We start from the raw sequence: 19,203 nt of genomic DNA on the forward strand, positions 1-19,203 counted from the left end.
CACAGTTTCAAAGGCACAAGACAGGTGCAGGAGAAGGAGTACAGAGTAGTGTCGCTAGCTCTTGGTGGTTTTTAGGTCAATGGTGATTTTAGTTAGGGCAGTTTCAGTTCAGATCTCCTATGTATAATAGTACTTAAAGTGATATTAGTATTGTGTTTTTTTGTTAATGATCAGTATTGTAGTATTCAGTCACTATGTGGTGGTAATATGTTGTCCGACTATGGTGTGGCGCTATTTGTTCCTTGTATGTGGTGGTAATATCTGGTCTGGTCATGGGGTTGTGGTATTTGTTCCTTGTATGTGGTATTATTCTGTCACTGAGGTGGTAATATGGTGTCTGGACATGGTGTGGTGGTATTTGTTCCTTTGGTCATGGTGCAATGGTATTTGTCTCCTATATGTGATATTATTGATAATTTTAAAAATTGAAAAATAAAAATATACCTAAATTGTATTGGATATTTTAACAAATGTTTAATACGTTAGAGTAGAGTAGAGTTGGGCCAAAAGAGTCTGCCTTGTCGTGGTGGAGGCTTAAAAAATCATTCCTATTTCCTAAATATATTCCTATTAAAAGTGTATGTATTGTACATGTGCGTCAGGTTAGGCTAGAAAAGAGTAAAACAGATTTATTTGTACTGTTTTTACGAGAGGGGATGGGGGGTGCCATTTTGTAGCTCGCCTCAGGCAGCAGAGAGGCTAGGTTCACCCCTGGCCCATCCACTCACAGCGTAGGCTACAACAGCTTAGGAGACCCACTGTTTCATAATGGCCCTTTAAGAAGATTAATGCCACCTGATTCACCAGTAAAGATAGGCTCTGTGACTTTAAGAGTCCCTCCTTCGTAAATGAAACAAGATGGGTCTGCTTATGTGTCACACACCACATGGCCAGCTAGGGGGGTTACATGTTACAATGACATTTCACAGTAAATGCATTTGTAGTGGTTGAAACAATGTTAAAGTTGAAAAACGCTTCAAAAACACTGCGTCTTAACTAAGCCTAAGAAAATTTTATGTCTGGGTTTACATTTTTGGCCTTACAGGCAAGTCATTAACCTGCAAAGGATGGACCTTGACATATTTCCAAGCAAAACTCGTTTTGGTTTCGTTTTCATGTGTTTTTTATGGCACTGGGAAAAATTGCATGAATCAAGCTGTGAAGTAGGAGTCAGGAATGCTTCCAGGGGCGATCCCCATGAGGTTCCAGTGTCATTTGCGCAGTGTCTCCATCATTATCAGACGTTTTTAGACCTTAAAAGGACCCCCGGGGGATCGCGGTAAAAATCCTCGGGTCTCCGATAGACTTACATTGGGCTCGTTGTTCTGGCCCAAGTATTCCAATCAGCTTGACCAGAGCAATGAGCACCCAAGCATTTTAGTGCTCACCCATCACTAATAGTAACAAAGGTAGTTTAAAGTAAGTGCAGGCCTGCCGGTGTGGGAGCCCTACTGTTACAGGCTTCAGACATGAAGGAGACCCAACTTGGAGCTCAAACATTTCCAAAAATTAGAAGCAGACACCACTTAACCCCTTCCGACTTTTGACGCATACGCTGCGTCATGAAAGTCGGTTCCATTCCGACCCATGACGCAGCGTATGCGTCATGGCGGAATCGCGTCCCTGCAGGCCGGGTGAAAGGGTTAACTGTAATTTCACCCGGCGTGCAGGGACAGGAGGAGTTGTACTTTAGCCCAGGGGGGGTGGCTTCACCCCCTCGTGGCTACGATCGCTCTGATTGGCTGTTGAAAGTGAAACTGCCAATCAGAGCGATTTGTAATATTTCACCTAAAAAACTGGTGAAATATTACAATCCAGCCATGGCCGATGCTGCAATATCATCGGCCATGGCTGGAAACACTAATGTGCCCCCACCCCACCCCACCGATCGCCCCCCCAGCCCTCCGATCTGTGGTCCGCTCCCCTCCGTCCTGTGTTATGAGTGGTAATTCAGTATCACAATGGACATGGAGGTCAGAGCACATACAGTGATCTGACAATAACCCAAAATAACAGAACGAGCTCTGAGACGTGGGAACTCTGCAGACCGCAATCCCTGATCCTCTCCAAACACAACTAGAGGCAGCCGTGGATTGCGCCTAACGCTACCTATGCAACTCGGCACAGCCTGAGAAACTAACTAGCCTGAAGATAGAAAAATAAGCCTACCTTGCCTCAGAGAAATACCCCAAAGGAAAAGGCAGCCCCCCACATATAATGACTGTGAGTAAGATGAAAAGACAAACGTAGGGATGAAATAGATTCAGCAAAGCGAGGCCCAATATTCTAGACAGAACGAGGATAGGAAAGATAACTTTGCGGTCTACACAAAACCCTAAAGAAAACCACGCAAAGGGGCAAAAAGACCCTCCGTACCGAACTAACGGCACGGAGGTACACCCTTTGCGTCCCAGAGCTTCCAGCAAAACAAATAGACAAGCTGGACAGAAAAAATAGCAACAAATAGCAAAGAAGCACTTAGCTATGCAGAGCAGCAGGCCACAGGAATGATCCAGAGAAATACAAGTCCAACACTGGAACATTGACAGGAAGCATGAATCAAAGCATTAGGTGGGGTTAAGTAGAGAAGCACCTAACGACCTCACCAGATCACCTGAGGGAGGAAACTCAGAAGCAGCAGTACCAGTTTCCTCCACAAACGGAAGCTCCCAGGGAGAATCAGCCGAAGTACCACTTGTGACCACAGGAGGGAGCTCTGCCACAGAATTCACAACAGTACCCCCCCCTTGAGGAGGGGTCACCGAACCCTCACCAGAGACCCCAGGCCGACCAGGATGAGCCACATGAAAGGCACGAACAAGATCGGGAGCATGGACATCAGAGGCAAAAACCCAGGAATTATCCTCCTGAGCATAACCCTTCCATTTAACCAGATACTGGAGTTTCCGTCTTGAAACACGAGAATCCAAAATCTTCTCCACAATATACTCCAATTCCCCCTCCACCAAAACCGGGGCAGGAGGGTCAACAGATGGAACCATAGGTGCCACGTATCTCCGCAACAATGACCTATGGAAGACGTTATGTATGAAAAAAGAATCTGGGAGGGTCAGACGAAAAGACACAGGATTAATAACCTCAGAAATCCTATAAGGACCAATGAAACGAGGTTTAAACTTCGGAGAGGAAACCTTCATAGGAATATGACGAGAAGACAACCAAACCAGATCCCCAACACGAAGTCGGGACCCACACGGCGTCTGCGATAAGCAAAACGTTGAGCCTTCTCCTGGGACAAGGTCAAATTGTCCACTACATGAGTCCAAATCTGCTGCAACCTGTCCACCACAGTATCCACACCAGGACAGTCCGAAGACTCAACCTGTCCTGAAGAGAAACGAGGATGGAACCCAGAATTGCAGAAAAATGGCGAAACCAAGGTAGCCGAGCTGGCCCGATTATTAAGGGCGAACTCAGCCAAAGGCAAAAAGGACACCCAGTCATCCTGATCGGCAGAAACAAAGCATCTCAGATAGGTTTCCAAGGTCTGATTGGTTCGTTCGGTCTGGCCATTAGTCTGAGGATGAAAAGCCGAGGAAAAAGACAAGTCAATGCCCATCCTACCACAAAAGGCTCGCCAAAACCTCGAAACAAACTGGGAACCTCTGTCAGAAACGATATTCTCTGGAATGCCATGCAAACGAACCACATGCTGGAAGAACAATGGCACCAAATCAGAGGAGGAAGGCAACTTAGACAAGGGTACCAGATGGACCATCTTAGAAAAGCGATCACAGACCACCCAAATGACTGACATCTTTTGAGAGACGGGAAGATCTGAAATAAAATCCATAGAGATATGTGTCCAAGGTCTCTTCGGGACCGGCAAGGGCAAAAGCAACCCACTGGCACGAGAACAGCAGGGCTTAGCCCGAGCACAAATCCCACAGGACTGCACAAAAGAACGCACATCCTGCGACAGAGATGGCCACCAAAAGGATCTAGCCACTAACTCTCTGGTACCAAAGATTCCAGGATGACCAGCCAACACCGAACAATGAACCTCAGAGATCACTTTATTTGTTCACCTATCCGGGACAAACAGTTTCTCCGCTAGACAACGATCAGGTTTATTAGCCTGAAATTTTTGTAGCACCCGCCGCAAATCAGGGGAGATGGCAGACACAATTACTCCTTCCTTGAGGATACCCGCCGGCTCAGATAAACCCGGAGAGTCGGGCACAAAACTCCTAGACAGAGCATCCGCCTTCACATTTTTAGAGCCCGGAAGGTACGAAATCACAAAGTCAAAACGGGCGAAAAACAGCGACCAACGAGCCTGTCTAGGATTCAAACGCTTAGCAGACTCGAGATAAGTCAGGTTCTTATGTTCAGTCAATACCACCACGCGATGCTTAGCTCCTTCAAGCCAATGACGCCACTCCTCGAATGCCCACTTCATGGCCAGCAACTCTCGGTTGCCCACATCATAATTCCGCTCAGCAGGCGAAAACTTCCTGGAAAAAAAAGCGCATGGTTTCATCACTGAACAATCAGAACCTCTCTGCGACAAAACAGCCCCTGCTCCAATCTCAGAAGCATCAACCTCGACCTGGAACGGAAGAGAAACATCTGGTAGACACAACACAGGGGCAGAAGAAAAACGATGCTTCAACTCTTGAAAAGCTTCCACAGCAGCAGAAGACCAATTGACCAAATCAGCACCCTTCTTGGTCAAATCGGTCAATGGTTTGGCAATACTAGAAAAATTGCAGATGAAGCGACGATAAAAATTAGCAAAGCCCAGGAACTTTTGCAGACTTTTCAGAGATGTCGGCTGAGTCCAATCATGGATGGCTTGGACCTTAACAGGATCCATCTCGATAGTAGAAGGGGAAAAGATGAACCCCAAAAATGAAACCTTCTGCACAGCAAAGAGACACTTTGATCCCTTCACAAACAAAGAATTAGCACGCAGGACCTGAAAAACTGTTCTGACCTGTTTCACATGAGACTCCCAATCATCCGAGAAGATCAAAATGTCATCCAAGTACACAATCAGGAATTTATCCAGGTACTCTCGGAAGATGTCATGCATAATGGACTGAAACACTGATGGAGCATTGGCAAGTCCGAATGGCATCACTAGATACTCAAAATGACCCTCGGGCGTATTAAATGCAGTTTTCCATTCATCGCCCCGCCTGATTCGCACCAGATTATACGCACCACGAAGATCAATCTTGGTGAACCAACTAGCCCCCTTAATCCGAGCAAACAAATCAGATAACAAAGGCAAGGGGTACTGAAATTTAACAGTGATCTTATTAAGAAGGCGATAATCTATACAAGGTCTCAGCGAACCATCCTTTTTGGCCACAAAAAAGAACCCTGCTCCTAATGGCGACGATGACGGTCGAATATGCCCCTTCTCCAGGGATTCCTTCACATAACTGTGCATAGCGGTGTGCTCAGGCATGGATAAATTAAACAGTCGACCTTTTGGGAATTTACCACCAGGAATCAAATTGATAGCACAATCACAATCCCTATGCGGAGGTAGGGCATCGGACTTGGGCTCATCAAATACATCCCGGTAATCAGACAAGAACTCTGGAACCTCAGAAGGGGTGGATGACGAAATTGACAAAAATGGAACATCACCATGTACCCCCTGACAACCCCAGCTGGACACAGACATTGATTTCCAATCTAATACTGGGTTATGGACTTGTAGCCATGGCAACCCCAACATGACCACATCATGCAGATTATGCAACACCAGAAAGCGAATATCCTCCTGGTGCGCAGGAGCCATGCACATGGTCAGCTGGGTCCAGTATTGAGGCTTATTCTTGGCCAAAGGCGTAGCATCAATTCCTCTCAATGGAATAGGACACTGCAAGGGCTCCAAGAAAAACCCACAACGCTTAGCATACTCCAAGTCCATCAAATTCAGAGCAGCGCATGAGTCCACAAATGCCATGACAGAATACGATGACAAAGAGCAGATCAAGGTAACGGACAGAAGAAATTTTGACTGTACCGTACCAATGGTGGCAGACCTAGCAAACCGCTTAGTGCGCTTAGGACAATCAGAGATAGCATGAGTGGAATCACCGCAGTAGAAACACAGCCCATTCAGACGTCTGTGTTCTTGCCGTTCAACTCTGGTCAAAGTCCTATCGCACTGCATAGGCTCAGGTTTAAGCTCAGGTAATACCGCCAAATGGTGCACAGATTTACGCTCACGCAAGCGTCGACCGATCTGAATAGCCAAAGACATAGACTCATTCAAACCAGCAGGCATAGGAAATCCCACCATGACATCCTTAAGGGCTTCAGAGAGACCCTTTCTGAACATAGCTGCCAGCGCAGATTCATTCCATTGAGTGAGCACTGACCATTTTCTAAATTTCTGGCAATATACCTCTATCTCATCCTGACCCTGACAAAGAGCCAGCAAATTCTTCTCTGCCTGATCCACTGAATTAGGCTCATCGTACAGCAATCCGAGCGCCAGGAAAAACGCATTGATATTACTTAATGCAGGATCTCCTGGCGCAAGAGAAAATGCCCAGTCCTGAGGGTCGCCACGCAAAAAAGAAATAATAATCAAAACCTGTTGAACTGGATCACCAGAGGAACGAGGTTTCAAGGCCAGAAATAACTTACAATTATTTTTGAAACTCAGAAACTTAGTTCTATCTCCAAAAAACAAATCAGGAATAGGAATTCTTGGTTCTAACATAGATTTCTGATCAATAGTGTCTTGAATCTTTTGTACTCTTGCCGAGAGCTGATCCACAAATGAAGACAGACTTCTAATGTCCATCGCTACACCTGTGTACTGAACCACCCAAATGTCTAGGGGAAAAAAAAGACAAAAGACAATGCCAAGAAAAAAAATGGTCTCAGAACTTCTTTTTTCCCTCTATTGAGAATCATTAGTACTTTGGGCTTCCTGTACTGTTATGAAAGGCAATTCAGTATCACAATGGACATGGAGGTCAGAGCACATACAGTGATCTGACAATAACCCAAAATAACAGAACGAGCTCTGAGACGTGGGAACTCTGCAGACCGCAATCCCTGATCCTCTCCAAACACAACTAGAGGCAGCCGTGGATTGCGCCTAACGCTACCTATGCAACTCGGCACAGCCTGAAAAACTAACTAGCCTGAAGATAGAAAAATAAGCCTACCTTGCCTCAGAGAAATACCCCAAAGGAAAAGGCAGCCCCCCACATATAATGACTGTGAGTAAGATGAAAAGACAAACGTAGGGATGAAATAGATTCAGCAAAGTGAGGCCCGATATTCTAGACAGAACGAGGATAGGAAAGATAACTTTGCGGTCTACACAAAACCCTAAAGAAAACCACGCAAAGAGGCAAAAAGACCCTCCATACCGAACTAACGGCACGGAGGTACACCCTTTGCGTCCCAGAGCTTCCAGCAAAACAAATAGCTGGACAGAAAAAATAGCAACAAATAGCAAAGAAGCACTTAGCTATGCAGAGCAGCAGGCCAAAGGAATGATCCAGAGAAACACAAGTCCAACACTGGAACATTGACAGGAAGCATGAATCAAAGCATTAGGTGGGGTTAAGTAGAGAAGCACCTAACGACATCACCAGATCACCTGAGGGAGGAAACTCAGAAGCAGCAGTACCAGTTTCCTCCACAAACGGAAGCTCCCAGAGAGAATCAGCTGAAGTACCACTTGTGACCACAGGAGGGAGCTCTGCCACAGAATTCACAACAGTCCTGTGCTCCGCTCCCCCGTCCTCCTGTCCGCTCCCCCCGTGCTCCAATCCCACCCCAGTGCTCCAATCCCACCCCCCTGCACTCCGATCCATCCCCCCGCACTGCGATCTACCCCCCGCACACCGATCCACCCGCCCGCACATCGATCCACCTGCCCGCACACCGATTCACACCCCCATGCTCCGATCCCTCCCCCCCGTGCTCCGACGCCCCCCCCCGTGCCCTGATCTCCCCCCTTATACTTACCGGGCCTCCTGGGGTCCGTCCGTCTTCTTTCCTGGGCGCCGCCATCTTCCAAAATGGCAGGCGCATGCGCAGTGCGCCCGCCGAATCTGCCGGCCGGCAGATTCGTTCCAGAGTGAATTTTGATCACTGTGATAAAACCTCACAGTGATCAAAATAAAAAAAAAAAACAGTAAATGACCCCCCCCCCTTTGTCACCCCCATAGGTAGGGACAATAATAAAATAAAGAATTTTTTTTTTCCCCCACTAGGTTGGAGTTAGAACTAGGGTTAGGGGTAGGGGTAGGGTTAGGGTTAGGGGTAGGGTTAGGGGTAGAGTTAGGGTTAGGGTTAGGGTTAGGGGTAGGGTTAGGGTTAGGGGTTAGGGGTAGGGTTAGGGGTAGGGTTAGGGGTAGGGTTAGGGTTACGGTTAGGGGTAGGGTTAGGGGTAGGGTTAGGGGTAGGGTTAGGGGTAGGGTTAGGAATGTGCACACGTATTCTGGTCCTCTGCGGATTTTTCCGCAGCGGATTTCATAAATCCGCAGTGCTAAACCGCTGTAAATTTATGGTGGATTTACCGCGGTTTTTCTGCACATTTCACTGCGGTTTTACAACTGCGATTTTCTATTGGAGCAGTTGTAAAACCGCTGCGGAATCCGCAGAAAGAAGCGACATGCTGCGGAATGTAAACCGCTGCGTTTCCGTGCAGTTTTTCTGCAGCATGTGTACAGCGATTTTTGTTTCCCATAGGTTTACATTGAACTGTAAACTCATGGGAAACTGCTGCGGATCCGCAGCGTTTTCCACAGCGTGTGCACATACCTTTAGAATTAGGCTATGTGCACACGGTGCGGATTTGGCTGCGGATCCGCAGCGGATTGGCCGCTGCGGATCCGCAGCAGAGTTCCATCAGGTTTACAGTACCATGTAAACATATGGAAAACCAAATCCGCTGTGCCCATGGTGCGGAAAATACCGCGCGGAAACGCTGCGTTGTATTTTCCGCCGCATGTCAATTGTTTGTGCGGATTCCGCAGCGTTTTACACCTGTTCCTCAATAGGAATCCACAGATGAAATCCGCACAAAAAACACTGGAAATCCGCGGTAAATCCGCAGGTAAAACGCAGTGCCTTTTACCCGTGGATTTTTCAAAAATGGTGCGGAAATATCTCACACGAATCCGCAACGTGGGCACATAGCCTTAGGGTTAGGGTTGGGTTGGAATTAGGGTTGTGGTTAGGGTTAGGGGTGTGTTGGGGTTAGGGTTGTGGTTAGGGTTACGTCTACAGTTGGGATAAGGGTTAGGGGTGTTTTGGAGTTAGAATTGAGGGGTTTCCACTGTTTAGGCACATCAGGGGGTCTCCAAACGCAACATGGCGCCACCATTGATTCCAGCCAATCTTGTATTCAAAAAGTCAAATGATGCTCCCTCACTTCCGAGCCCCGACGTGTGCCCAAACAGTGGTTTACCCCCACATATGGGGTACCAGCATACTCCGGACAAACTGCGCAACAATTACTGGGGTCCAATTTCTCCTGTTACCCTTGAGAAAATAAAAAATTCTCAAAAACATTTCTAGAATTCGCCCTTTTCTTACTTTCGACTCTGCAAAAACTCTGACTGTTTCACTAATTCATTCTCGTCTGGACTATTGTAACTCTCTACTAATCGCCCTCCCTCTTGCAAAACTCTCCCCGCTCCAATCTGTCCTGAATGCTGCAGCCAGGATCATATTCCTCACCAACCGTTACACCGATGCCTCTACCCTGTGCCAGTCATTACACTGGCTACCCATCCACTCCAGAATCCAGTACAAAACTACTACCCTCATCCACAAAGCGCTCCATGGCTCAGCACCACCCTACATCTCCTCCCTGGTATCAGGCTACCACCCTACCCGTGCCCTCCGCTCCGCTAATGACCTCAGGTTAGCATCCTCAATAATCAGAACCTCCCACTCCCGTCTCCAAGACTTTACACGTGCTGCGCCGATTCTTTGGAATGCACTACCTAGGTTAATACGATTAATCCCCAATCCCCACAGTTTTAAGCGTGCCCTAAAAACTCATTTGTTCAGACTGGCCTACCGCCTCAATGCATTAACCTAACGATCCCTGTGTGGCCTATTTATAATAAAAAAAAAAAAAGGTTCCTCGCATCATGTTCTCATACACTTTATGCAGTATTAGCCCTCTGTGTCACTGCTACATACTTAGGCAGGTAACTGGTTCATGCAGCTTTACATGAACACCTGAGCCTTACACTATGGCCGGTCCGAATAACTAAAGCAATTGTTACCATCCACCTCTTGTGTCTCCCCTTTTCCCCATAGTTTGTAAGCTTGCGAGCAGGGCCCTCACTCCTCCTGGTATCTGTTTTGAACTGTATTTCTGTTATGCTGTAATGTCTATTGCCTGTACAAGTCCCCTCTATAATTTGTAAAGCGCTGCGGAATATGTTGGCGCTATATAAATAAAAATTATTATTATAAAAATTATTATTATTGCTAAAACATCATTTTTGAGGAAAGAAAAATGATTTTTTATTTTCACGGCTCTGCGTTGTAAACGTTTGTGAAGCATTTGGGGGTTCAAAGTGCTCACCACATATCTAGATAAGTTCCTTGGGGGGTCTAGTTTACAAAATGGGGTCACTTGTGGGGGGTTTCTACTGTTTAGGCACACCAGGGGATCTGCAAACGCAACGTGATGTCCGCAGACCATTCCATCAAAGTCTGCATTTCAAAAGTCACTACTTCCCTTCTGAGCCCCGACGTGTGCCCAAACAGTGGTTTACCCCCACACATCAGGTATCAGCGTACTCAGGAGAAACTGGACAACAACTTTGGGGGTCCAATTTCTCCTGTAACCCTTGGGAAAATAAAAAATTCTGGGCTAAAAATTATTTTTGAGGAAAGAAAACGTATTTATTATTTTCACTGCTCTGTGTTATAAACTTCTGTGAAGCACTTGGGGGTTCAAAGTGCTCACCACACATCTAGATAAGTTCCTTTCGGGGTCTAGTTTCCAAAATGGGGTCACTTGTGGGGGGTTTCTACTGTTCAGCCACATCAGGGGCTCTGCAAACACAACGTGACGCCCGCAGAGCATTCCATCAAAGTCTGCATTTCAAAACGTCACTACTTCACTTCCGAGCCCCGACGTGTGCCCAAACAGTGGTTTACCCCCACATATGGGGTACCAGCATACTCAGGAAAAACTGCGCAACAATTACTGGGGTCCAATTTTTCCTGTTACCCTTGAGAAAATAAAAAATTGCTTGCTAAAAAATCATTTTTGAGAAAAGAAATTTTTTTTTATTTTCATGGCTCTGCGTTATAAACTTCTGTGAAGCACTTGAGGGTTCAAAGTGCTCACCACACGTCTAGATTAGTTCCTTTGGGGGTCTAGTTTCCAAAATGGGGTTATTTGTGGGGGATCTCCAATGTCTAGGCACACAGGGGCTCTCCAAACGCGACATGGTGTCCGCTAACAATTGGAGCTAATTTTCCATTCAAAAAGTCAAAAGGCGTGCCTTCCCTTCTGAGCCCTGCCGTGCGCCCAAACAGTGGTTTACCCCCACATATGGGGTATCTGCATACTCAGAACAAACTGGACAACAAAATTTGTGGTCCAATTTTTCCTATTACCGTTGGCAAAATAGGAAATTCCAGGCTAAAAAATCATTTTTGAGGAAAGAAAAATTATTTTTTATTTTTATGGCTCTGCGTTATAAACTTCTGTGAAGCACCTGGGGGTTTAAAGTGCTCAGTATCTATCTAGATAAGTTCCTTAGGGGGTCTAGTTTCCAAAATGGGGTCACTTGTGGGGGAGCTCCAATACATAGGAACACAGGGGCTCTCCAAACGCGACATGGTGTCCCCTAACAATTGGAGCTAATTTTCCATTCAAAAAGTCAAATGGCGCTCCTTCCCTCCCGAGCCTTACCATGTGCCCAAACAGTGGTTTACCCCCACATGTGAGGTATCGGTGTACTCAGGAGAAATTGCCCAACAAATTTTAGGATCCATTTTATCCTGTTGCCCAAGTGAAAATGAAAAAATTGAGGCTAAAAGAATTTTTTTGTGAAAAAAAAGTACTTTTTCATTTTTACGGATCAATTTGTGAAGCACCTGGGGGTTTAAAGTGCTCACTATGCATCTAGATAAGTTCCTTGGGGCGTCTAGTTTCCAAAATGGGGTCACTTGTGGGGGAGCTCCAATTTTTAGGCACACAGGGGCTCTCCAAATGTGACATGGTGTCCGCTAAAGAGTGCAGAAAATTTTTCATTCAAAAAGTCAAATGGCGCTCCTTCCTTTCCAAGCCCTGCCGTGCGCACAAACAGTGATTTACCCCCATATATGAGGTATCAGCGTAGTCAGGACAAATTGGACAAGAACTATCGTGGTTTAGTTTCTCCTTTTACCATTGGGAAAATAAAAAAATTGTTGCTGAAAGATCATTTTTGTGACTAAAAAGTTAAATGTTCATTTTTTCCTTCCATGTTGCTTCTGCTGCTGTGAAGCAACTGAAGGGTTAATAAACTTCTGGAATGTGGTTTTGTGCACCTTGAGGGGTGCAGTTTTTAGAATTGTGTCACTTTTGGGTATTTTCAGCCATATAGACCCCTCAAACTGACTTCAAATGTGAGGTGGTCCCTAAAAAAAATGGTTTTGTAAATTTTGTTGTAAAAATGAGAAATCGCTGGTCAAATTTTAACCCTTATAACTTCGTAGCAAAAAAAAATTTTGTTTACAAAATTGTGCTGATGTAAAGTAGACGTGTGGGAAATGTTATTTATTAACTATTTTGTGTCACATAACTCTCTGGTTTAACAGAATAAAAATTCAAAATGTGAAAATTGCAAAATTTTCAAATTTTTCGCCAAATTTCCGTTTTTATCACAAATAAACACAGAATTCATTGACCTAAATTTACCACTAACATGAAGCCTAATATGTCACGAAAAAACAATCTCAGAACCGCTGGGATCCGTTGAAGCGTTCCTGAGTTATTACCTCATAAAGGGACACTGGTCAGAATTGCAAAAAATGGCAAGGTCTTTAAGGTCAAAATAGGCTGGGTCATGAAGGGGTTAAATGGCATCAATTTCCACAGAGTAGAAATTATTTAATGGGGCTCTGACACCCCATCCACTACAGGTAACCCACCAGATGGAGACACAACTTGGAGTCTCCACATTTCCAAAAATCAGCAGTAGCATCAGCAGGCACAGATACCACTATAAAGGCGTCACAGACTACAATAACATAAGATTAGATCAATGCAGCTCACTAAAAATTACAACATCGCATAGTCTGTCCAGTCTGATACTGGGGTTCAAAAGTCATTGGAGATCCATGACTTGTTCATCTTGATGAAAGTTAGGGGATCTACACTTTCCGGGGACAGTTGGGTGTGCTTATACGTCAGCAGCGCTAAAGGCACTTTCTGTGAGAATCCTGGCTGCTGGTGTGACAGGCCAGATTAACCCCCCTGCCCAGAATATACCCGGGGTTAAAGTGATCTAGGCCATATTATACCCCGGGTATATTATTATTTTATACCCCCAGACATCGCACAGGGGCCCCAGACATTGCATAGGATTGAGTAATATACTCAAGAATGGGCCCCAGACAGCGCACAGGGGAACAAAGACATCACACAGGGGGGCAGAGACATCACACAGGGGAGGCAAAGAGAGCGCACAGGGGGCAGAGAGATCACACAGGGGGGCAGAGAGATCGCACAGGGGGGCAGAGACAGCACGCAAGGGTAGAAGAGGCAGCACGCAAGGGGGGGAAGAGACATTGTGCAGGGCCCCTGTGAGCTGTCTTGCCCCCCTGTGCCCTGTCTCTGCTCGCCTGTGTGCTGTCTGGGGCCCCGTTCTTGAGTGCTGCCTTCTACACCACTTGAAGCATATCACTATACTCCCTACATTTCTCAGGACTACCCAGCGACGTATTGATTAAGACCTGGGAGAGGTCGAAATGTCATTGAATATAGTCACTCAAAATAATTCATTTCCCTGCTCTGCGATTATTTTTCTGTCAACAAGTGTACTAAATATAATTTTTTGCATCACCATATGGATAGAGTGTGCGGTGAATCTTGAATTTCCCAGAACAGCTGATCAGCAGGAGCGATCCAGGTATCCGGGTTCCCATTGCAGCTTATCTGCCGAATAAAGAGGGAGCCAAAGATATTCGCTCATCTCTAGTTATTGCGTTTATATGCTCTGATCTTGAGAATGAGGTTGTGTGGGCCCAGGAGGACGCTCCTGCTGCCTGTCCGTTAGGTAAACTGTTTGTATCTGTGTATCTCCATCTGAGAGTTCTTAGTGAACTTCATGATTATTTCTTGGCCGGATATCACAGTAATAAAGCCAACACAGATCTTTTTACTGGGCGTTTTTGGTGGTCTAAGGTATATCAGGATTACTGGAGGTTTGTAGCCACCTGCAGTGTCTGTGCACATTCTAAAACCTCTCATACTCGTCCACCTGGGTCTCTCCAATTGTGATTCCCAATAGACCTTGGACTCATTGATCAGTTGATTTTATCACTGATCTACCCGTGTCAGCAGGTAATACTGTAATTTTGGTGATGGTGGACAGACTCAGTGAAATGTCACCTTTCATTGCGCTACCCACATTACCTAACGCCAAGACCTTGGCACAAATTTTCATCAGAGAGATTACAAAATTACACGGGATCCCTACCAATATTGTTTCTGATCATGGGGTGCAGTTTATTTCTAAATTTTGGAGGGTGTTTTGCACTCATTTGGCATCCATCTGTCGTTCTCTTCAGCATTTCACCCACAGTCTAAAGGGCAAACTAAATAGGTTATCCAGAATCTTGAGACTTATCTTAGGTGTTTTGTGTCTGAGCATCAGGAGGATTGGGTTACCTACATACCTCTGGCTAAATTTGCTGTAAATTATCATTGTCACAAGTCTACTGGTAATCAAAATTTTTGATTATATACGAGTTGGCGACTCTGGGTTCAGCACCTGTTCACACTGTGTCTATGTTTGGATGTGCAGATCAGGTTTTTTGAAATGAAGTCTACTGGTAAGTCCCCATTCTTCGGGGCATAATGGTTTCATCCTCAGTTCAGCTCATTTAATAGGAACCGTTATTCTAGAATACCTGAAAAAGAACAGTTTTCATCATCAATCACGTCTGTGTGGCAAGGGGTTCATGATAATTTGAGGATGATGGGGTCCAAATATCACAGTGTGGTTGATCAGAGACGTTTGGTAGTTCCAGATCTGCATGTTGGTGACTTGGCATGGTTTTCCTCGAAGAACATCAAGTTGAAGGTTCCCTCTTGGATACAAGGGTCCTCTGGAACCTAAAAACCGGGTTTAGCAAGGCAATTACTTTTTGAGTAGAGATCGATGAAACACATTATTGATGCTAAAAGTGGGCATCAAAGGAAGGCAAAATACAATGGGATAGATGACGGTAACAATCTTATAAGGACTTATATGGTCCTTATAAGATTGTTACCGTCATCTATCCCATTGTATTTTGCCTTCCTTTGATGCCCACTTTTAGCATCAATAATGTGTTTCATCGATCTCTACTCAAAAAGTAATTGCCTTGCTAAACCCGGTTTTTAGGTTCCGGAGGACCCTTGTAGAAGGGTGGTACTGTCATGGGTTTTCTGTGACAGAAAGGAGCCAGAAGGCTGCAGCGTCTGATTTCTTTTACTCCTGCACTGATTAGAAGCACTTCACCTTCATATTAAACAGTACAGGTTTCTTTTTGCAGTGCAGGGGATAATCTGCACAGTTGAGAGCTCCTGGAACCTTTCCTGCATTAAGGCTCAGCTGCTCAGTGTTAGCCACTCCCATCTCCTATATAATCTGTGTCCTGGCAAACACTAATTGTCAGAACTAGCTTTTGCTGACTTGCTGGAGTTGTCATTTTGTGGACTTATCTGTGATTGCTGATAGGTTTTGGGTGTGTGCAAATTCTTCCTCTTCTTCTACCTCTGCTGTTTATGAGAGTAAATTTGTATGATTGGCATCTTCCATTATCCCTGTTCATTTTTCCTTGTTAGTCTGGTTGGTGTATTACGGTACACTACTACTCCCCTCTGCCCTGGGTGGAAGAAGGGTATAGAGTGAATGCAGTTTCAGGAACTAAGGCAAGGTACATGGCCCCAGCATCTTCACCATCAGAAGTAACCCTGGGAACAGGGTGAGCTAGGGCACCCCTAGCATTAAGGACAGGAAATTAGCCTATGGAATCGAGACACCCGACAACAGAGTTGCGACATTCAGGACCTGGAAGACCAGTAAATGGAACCATGAATTCTGATGCCTTCCAAAAAATCCTGAAGGAGAATGTCCGACCTTCTGTTTGTGACCTCAAGCTGAAGAGCAATTGGGTTATGCAGCAGGATAATGATCCAAAACACTCCAGCAAATGCACCACTTAAATGCTTAAGAAAAGCAAAATTAAGACTTTGGAGTGGCCTAGTCAAGCTCCTAACATTATTAATAATAATAATAAGAAATTTTATTTACTTAGCGCCAACATATTCCGCAGAGCATTACAAATTATAAAGGGAATTTGTACAGACAATAGACATTACAGCATAACAAAAATCAGTTCAAAATAGATACCAGGAGGAATGAGGGCCCTGCTCGCAAGCTTACAAACTATGAGGAAAAAAGGAAAACACGAGAGGTGGATGATAACAATTGCTTTAGTTATTTGGACCAGCCATAGTGTAAGGATCGGGTGTTCATGTAAAGCTGCATGAACCAGTTAACTGCCTAAATATGTAACAGTACAGACACAGAGGGCTAATACTGCATAAAGTGAATGAGAACATGATGCGAGGAACCTGATTATGGTTTAAGTTTTTTGAATGGGCCACACAGGGATAGTTAGGTTAATGCATTGAGAGGGTAGGCCAGTCTGAACAAATGCATTTTTAGGGCATTCTTAAAACTGTGGGGATTGGGGATTAATCGTATTAACCTGGGTAGTGCATTCCACAGAATTGGCGAAGCACGTCAAAAGTCTTGGAGATGGGATTGGAAGGTTCTGATTATTGAGGATGCTAACCTGAGGTCATTAGAAGAACGGAGAGCACAGGTAGGGTGGTAGACTGAGATCAGGGAGGAGATGTGGGGTGGTGCTGAGCCATGGGGTGCTTTGTGGATGAGGGTAGTAGTTTTGTACTGGATTCTGGAGTGGATGGGTAACCAGTGTAATGACAGGCACAGGGTAGAGGCATCGGTGTAACAGTTGGCCAGGATTATAATCCTGGCAGCAGCATTCAGGACAGATTGGAGCGGGGAGAGTTTGCTAAGAGGGAGGCTGATTAAGAGAGAGTTACAATAGTCCAGACGAGAATGAATGACTGAAACAGTGAGAGTTTTGCAGAGTCAGCCAGTGATCAGATGTGGGGGGTGAATGAAAGCTCGGTATACAAAGAGAAGAGAAGGGGTCCTAGGACTGATCCTTGAGGAACCCCAACAGTAAGGGGAAGGTGAGAGGAGGAGGAACCAGCAAAAGATACAGTGAAGGTGCAGTCCGAGAGATAGGAGGAGAACCAGGAGAGAACAGTGTCGTTGAGGCCGATGGAGCGGAGCATAGTGAGGAGGAGCTGATGATCCACAATATCGAATGCTGCGGAGAGATCCAAGATAATTAGCATGGAGTAGTGACCATTAGATTTAGCCGTTAGTAGGTCATTAGAGACTTTAGTGAGGGCAGTTTCAGTAGAGTGTAAAGAGCGGAAACCAGATTGAAGAGGGTCAAGAAGAGAGTTATCTGAGAGATAGCGGACGAGATGGAAGTGGACCAGGCGTTCGAGGAATTTAGAGAAGAAGGGAAGATTAGAGACAGGTCTATAATTAGCGGCACAGTTTTGATCGAGGGATGCTTTTTTAAGTAATGGATGTATGATGGCAGGCTTAAATGAGGAGGGAAAAATACTGGAAGAGAGAGAGAGGTTGAATATTTTTGCTAGGTGAGAGGTGACAGCCGGGGAAAGGGACTGGAGATGTGATGGAATGGGGTCACTGGTGCAAGTGGTTGGGTGAGAAGATGCAAGGAGCCTGCTTACTTCTTCTTCTGTAACTGGTTCAAAGTCAGAGAGTGAGCTAGATGCAGTGGGGGAGGGAGGACAGTGCATGGTATGAAGAGATTGGGAGATGATTTCCTGTCGGATGTGGTGAATTTTTTCTTTGAAGTAATTGGCCAGATCGTCAGCGTGGAGATCCGTGGTTGGGGCCTGCACTCTTGGGTTGAGTAGGGAATGGATAGTGTCAAAGAGACGTTTAGAGTTATTGGACAGTGAGGTGATGAGGGTGTTAAAATATGTTTGTTTGGAGAGGTAAAGGGCAGAGTTGTATGTTTTAATCATGAACTTATAATGGATGAAATCTTTGGGTAAATTAGATTTTCTCCGCAGATGTTCGGCACACCTGGAGCACCGCTGCAGGAAACGTTAATCCGATTGAGATGCTGTAGCATGACCTTAAAAATGCTTTTCACATTCAAAATCCCTCCAATGTGGCTGAATTACAACAATTCTTTAGAGAAGAGTGGGTCAAAATTCCTCCAGATCGTTGTAAATGACTCATTGCCAGTTATCAAAAACGCTTGATTGCAGTTGTTTCCTAACCAGTTATTAGGTTTAGGGGACAATCACTTTTTCACACAAGGCACTGTAGGTTTGGATTTATTTTTTCCTTAATAATAAAGACCTTCATTTAAAACTGAATTTTGTGTTTACTTGTGTTATCTTTGTCTAATAATTGCTTGGTGATAAGAAACATTTAAGTGTGACAAATATGCAAAAGAACAGGAAATCAGGAAAGAGGCAAACACTTTTTCACCACTGTATATGTTATCGCTGTGTGCAGAAATGTCCGATCTATCAAAATATAAAATCAATTAATCTGATTAGTAAAAGGCGCTACGAGAAAATAAAATCAAAACACCAGAAATACATTTTTTGGTCACCGTAACATTGCAATAAAATGCAATAAATGGCAATGAAAACATTGTATTTACATCAATATAGTATCAATAAAAACGGCAGCTGAGAGTACAAAAATTAAGTGATCGCCCAACCTCAGATCCTGAAAAATGGAAATGCCACGGGTCTAAGAAAATAGCTCCATTTCTTATGTACAAACTTTTGATTTTTTCACCACTTAAAGGGAACCTGTCACTTGAATTTGGCGGGACAGGTTTGCGGTCATATGGGGGGGT

Source organism: Ranitomeya imitator, chromosome 1, assembly GCF_032444005.1.
Source record: "Ranitomeya imitator isolate aRanImi1 chromosome 1, aRanImi1.pri, whole genome shotgun sequence".
NCBI lineage: Eukaryota > Metazoa > Chordata > Amphibia > Anura > Dendrobatidae > Ranitomeya > Ranitomeya imitator.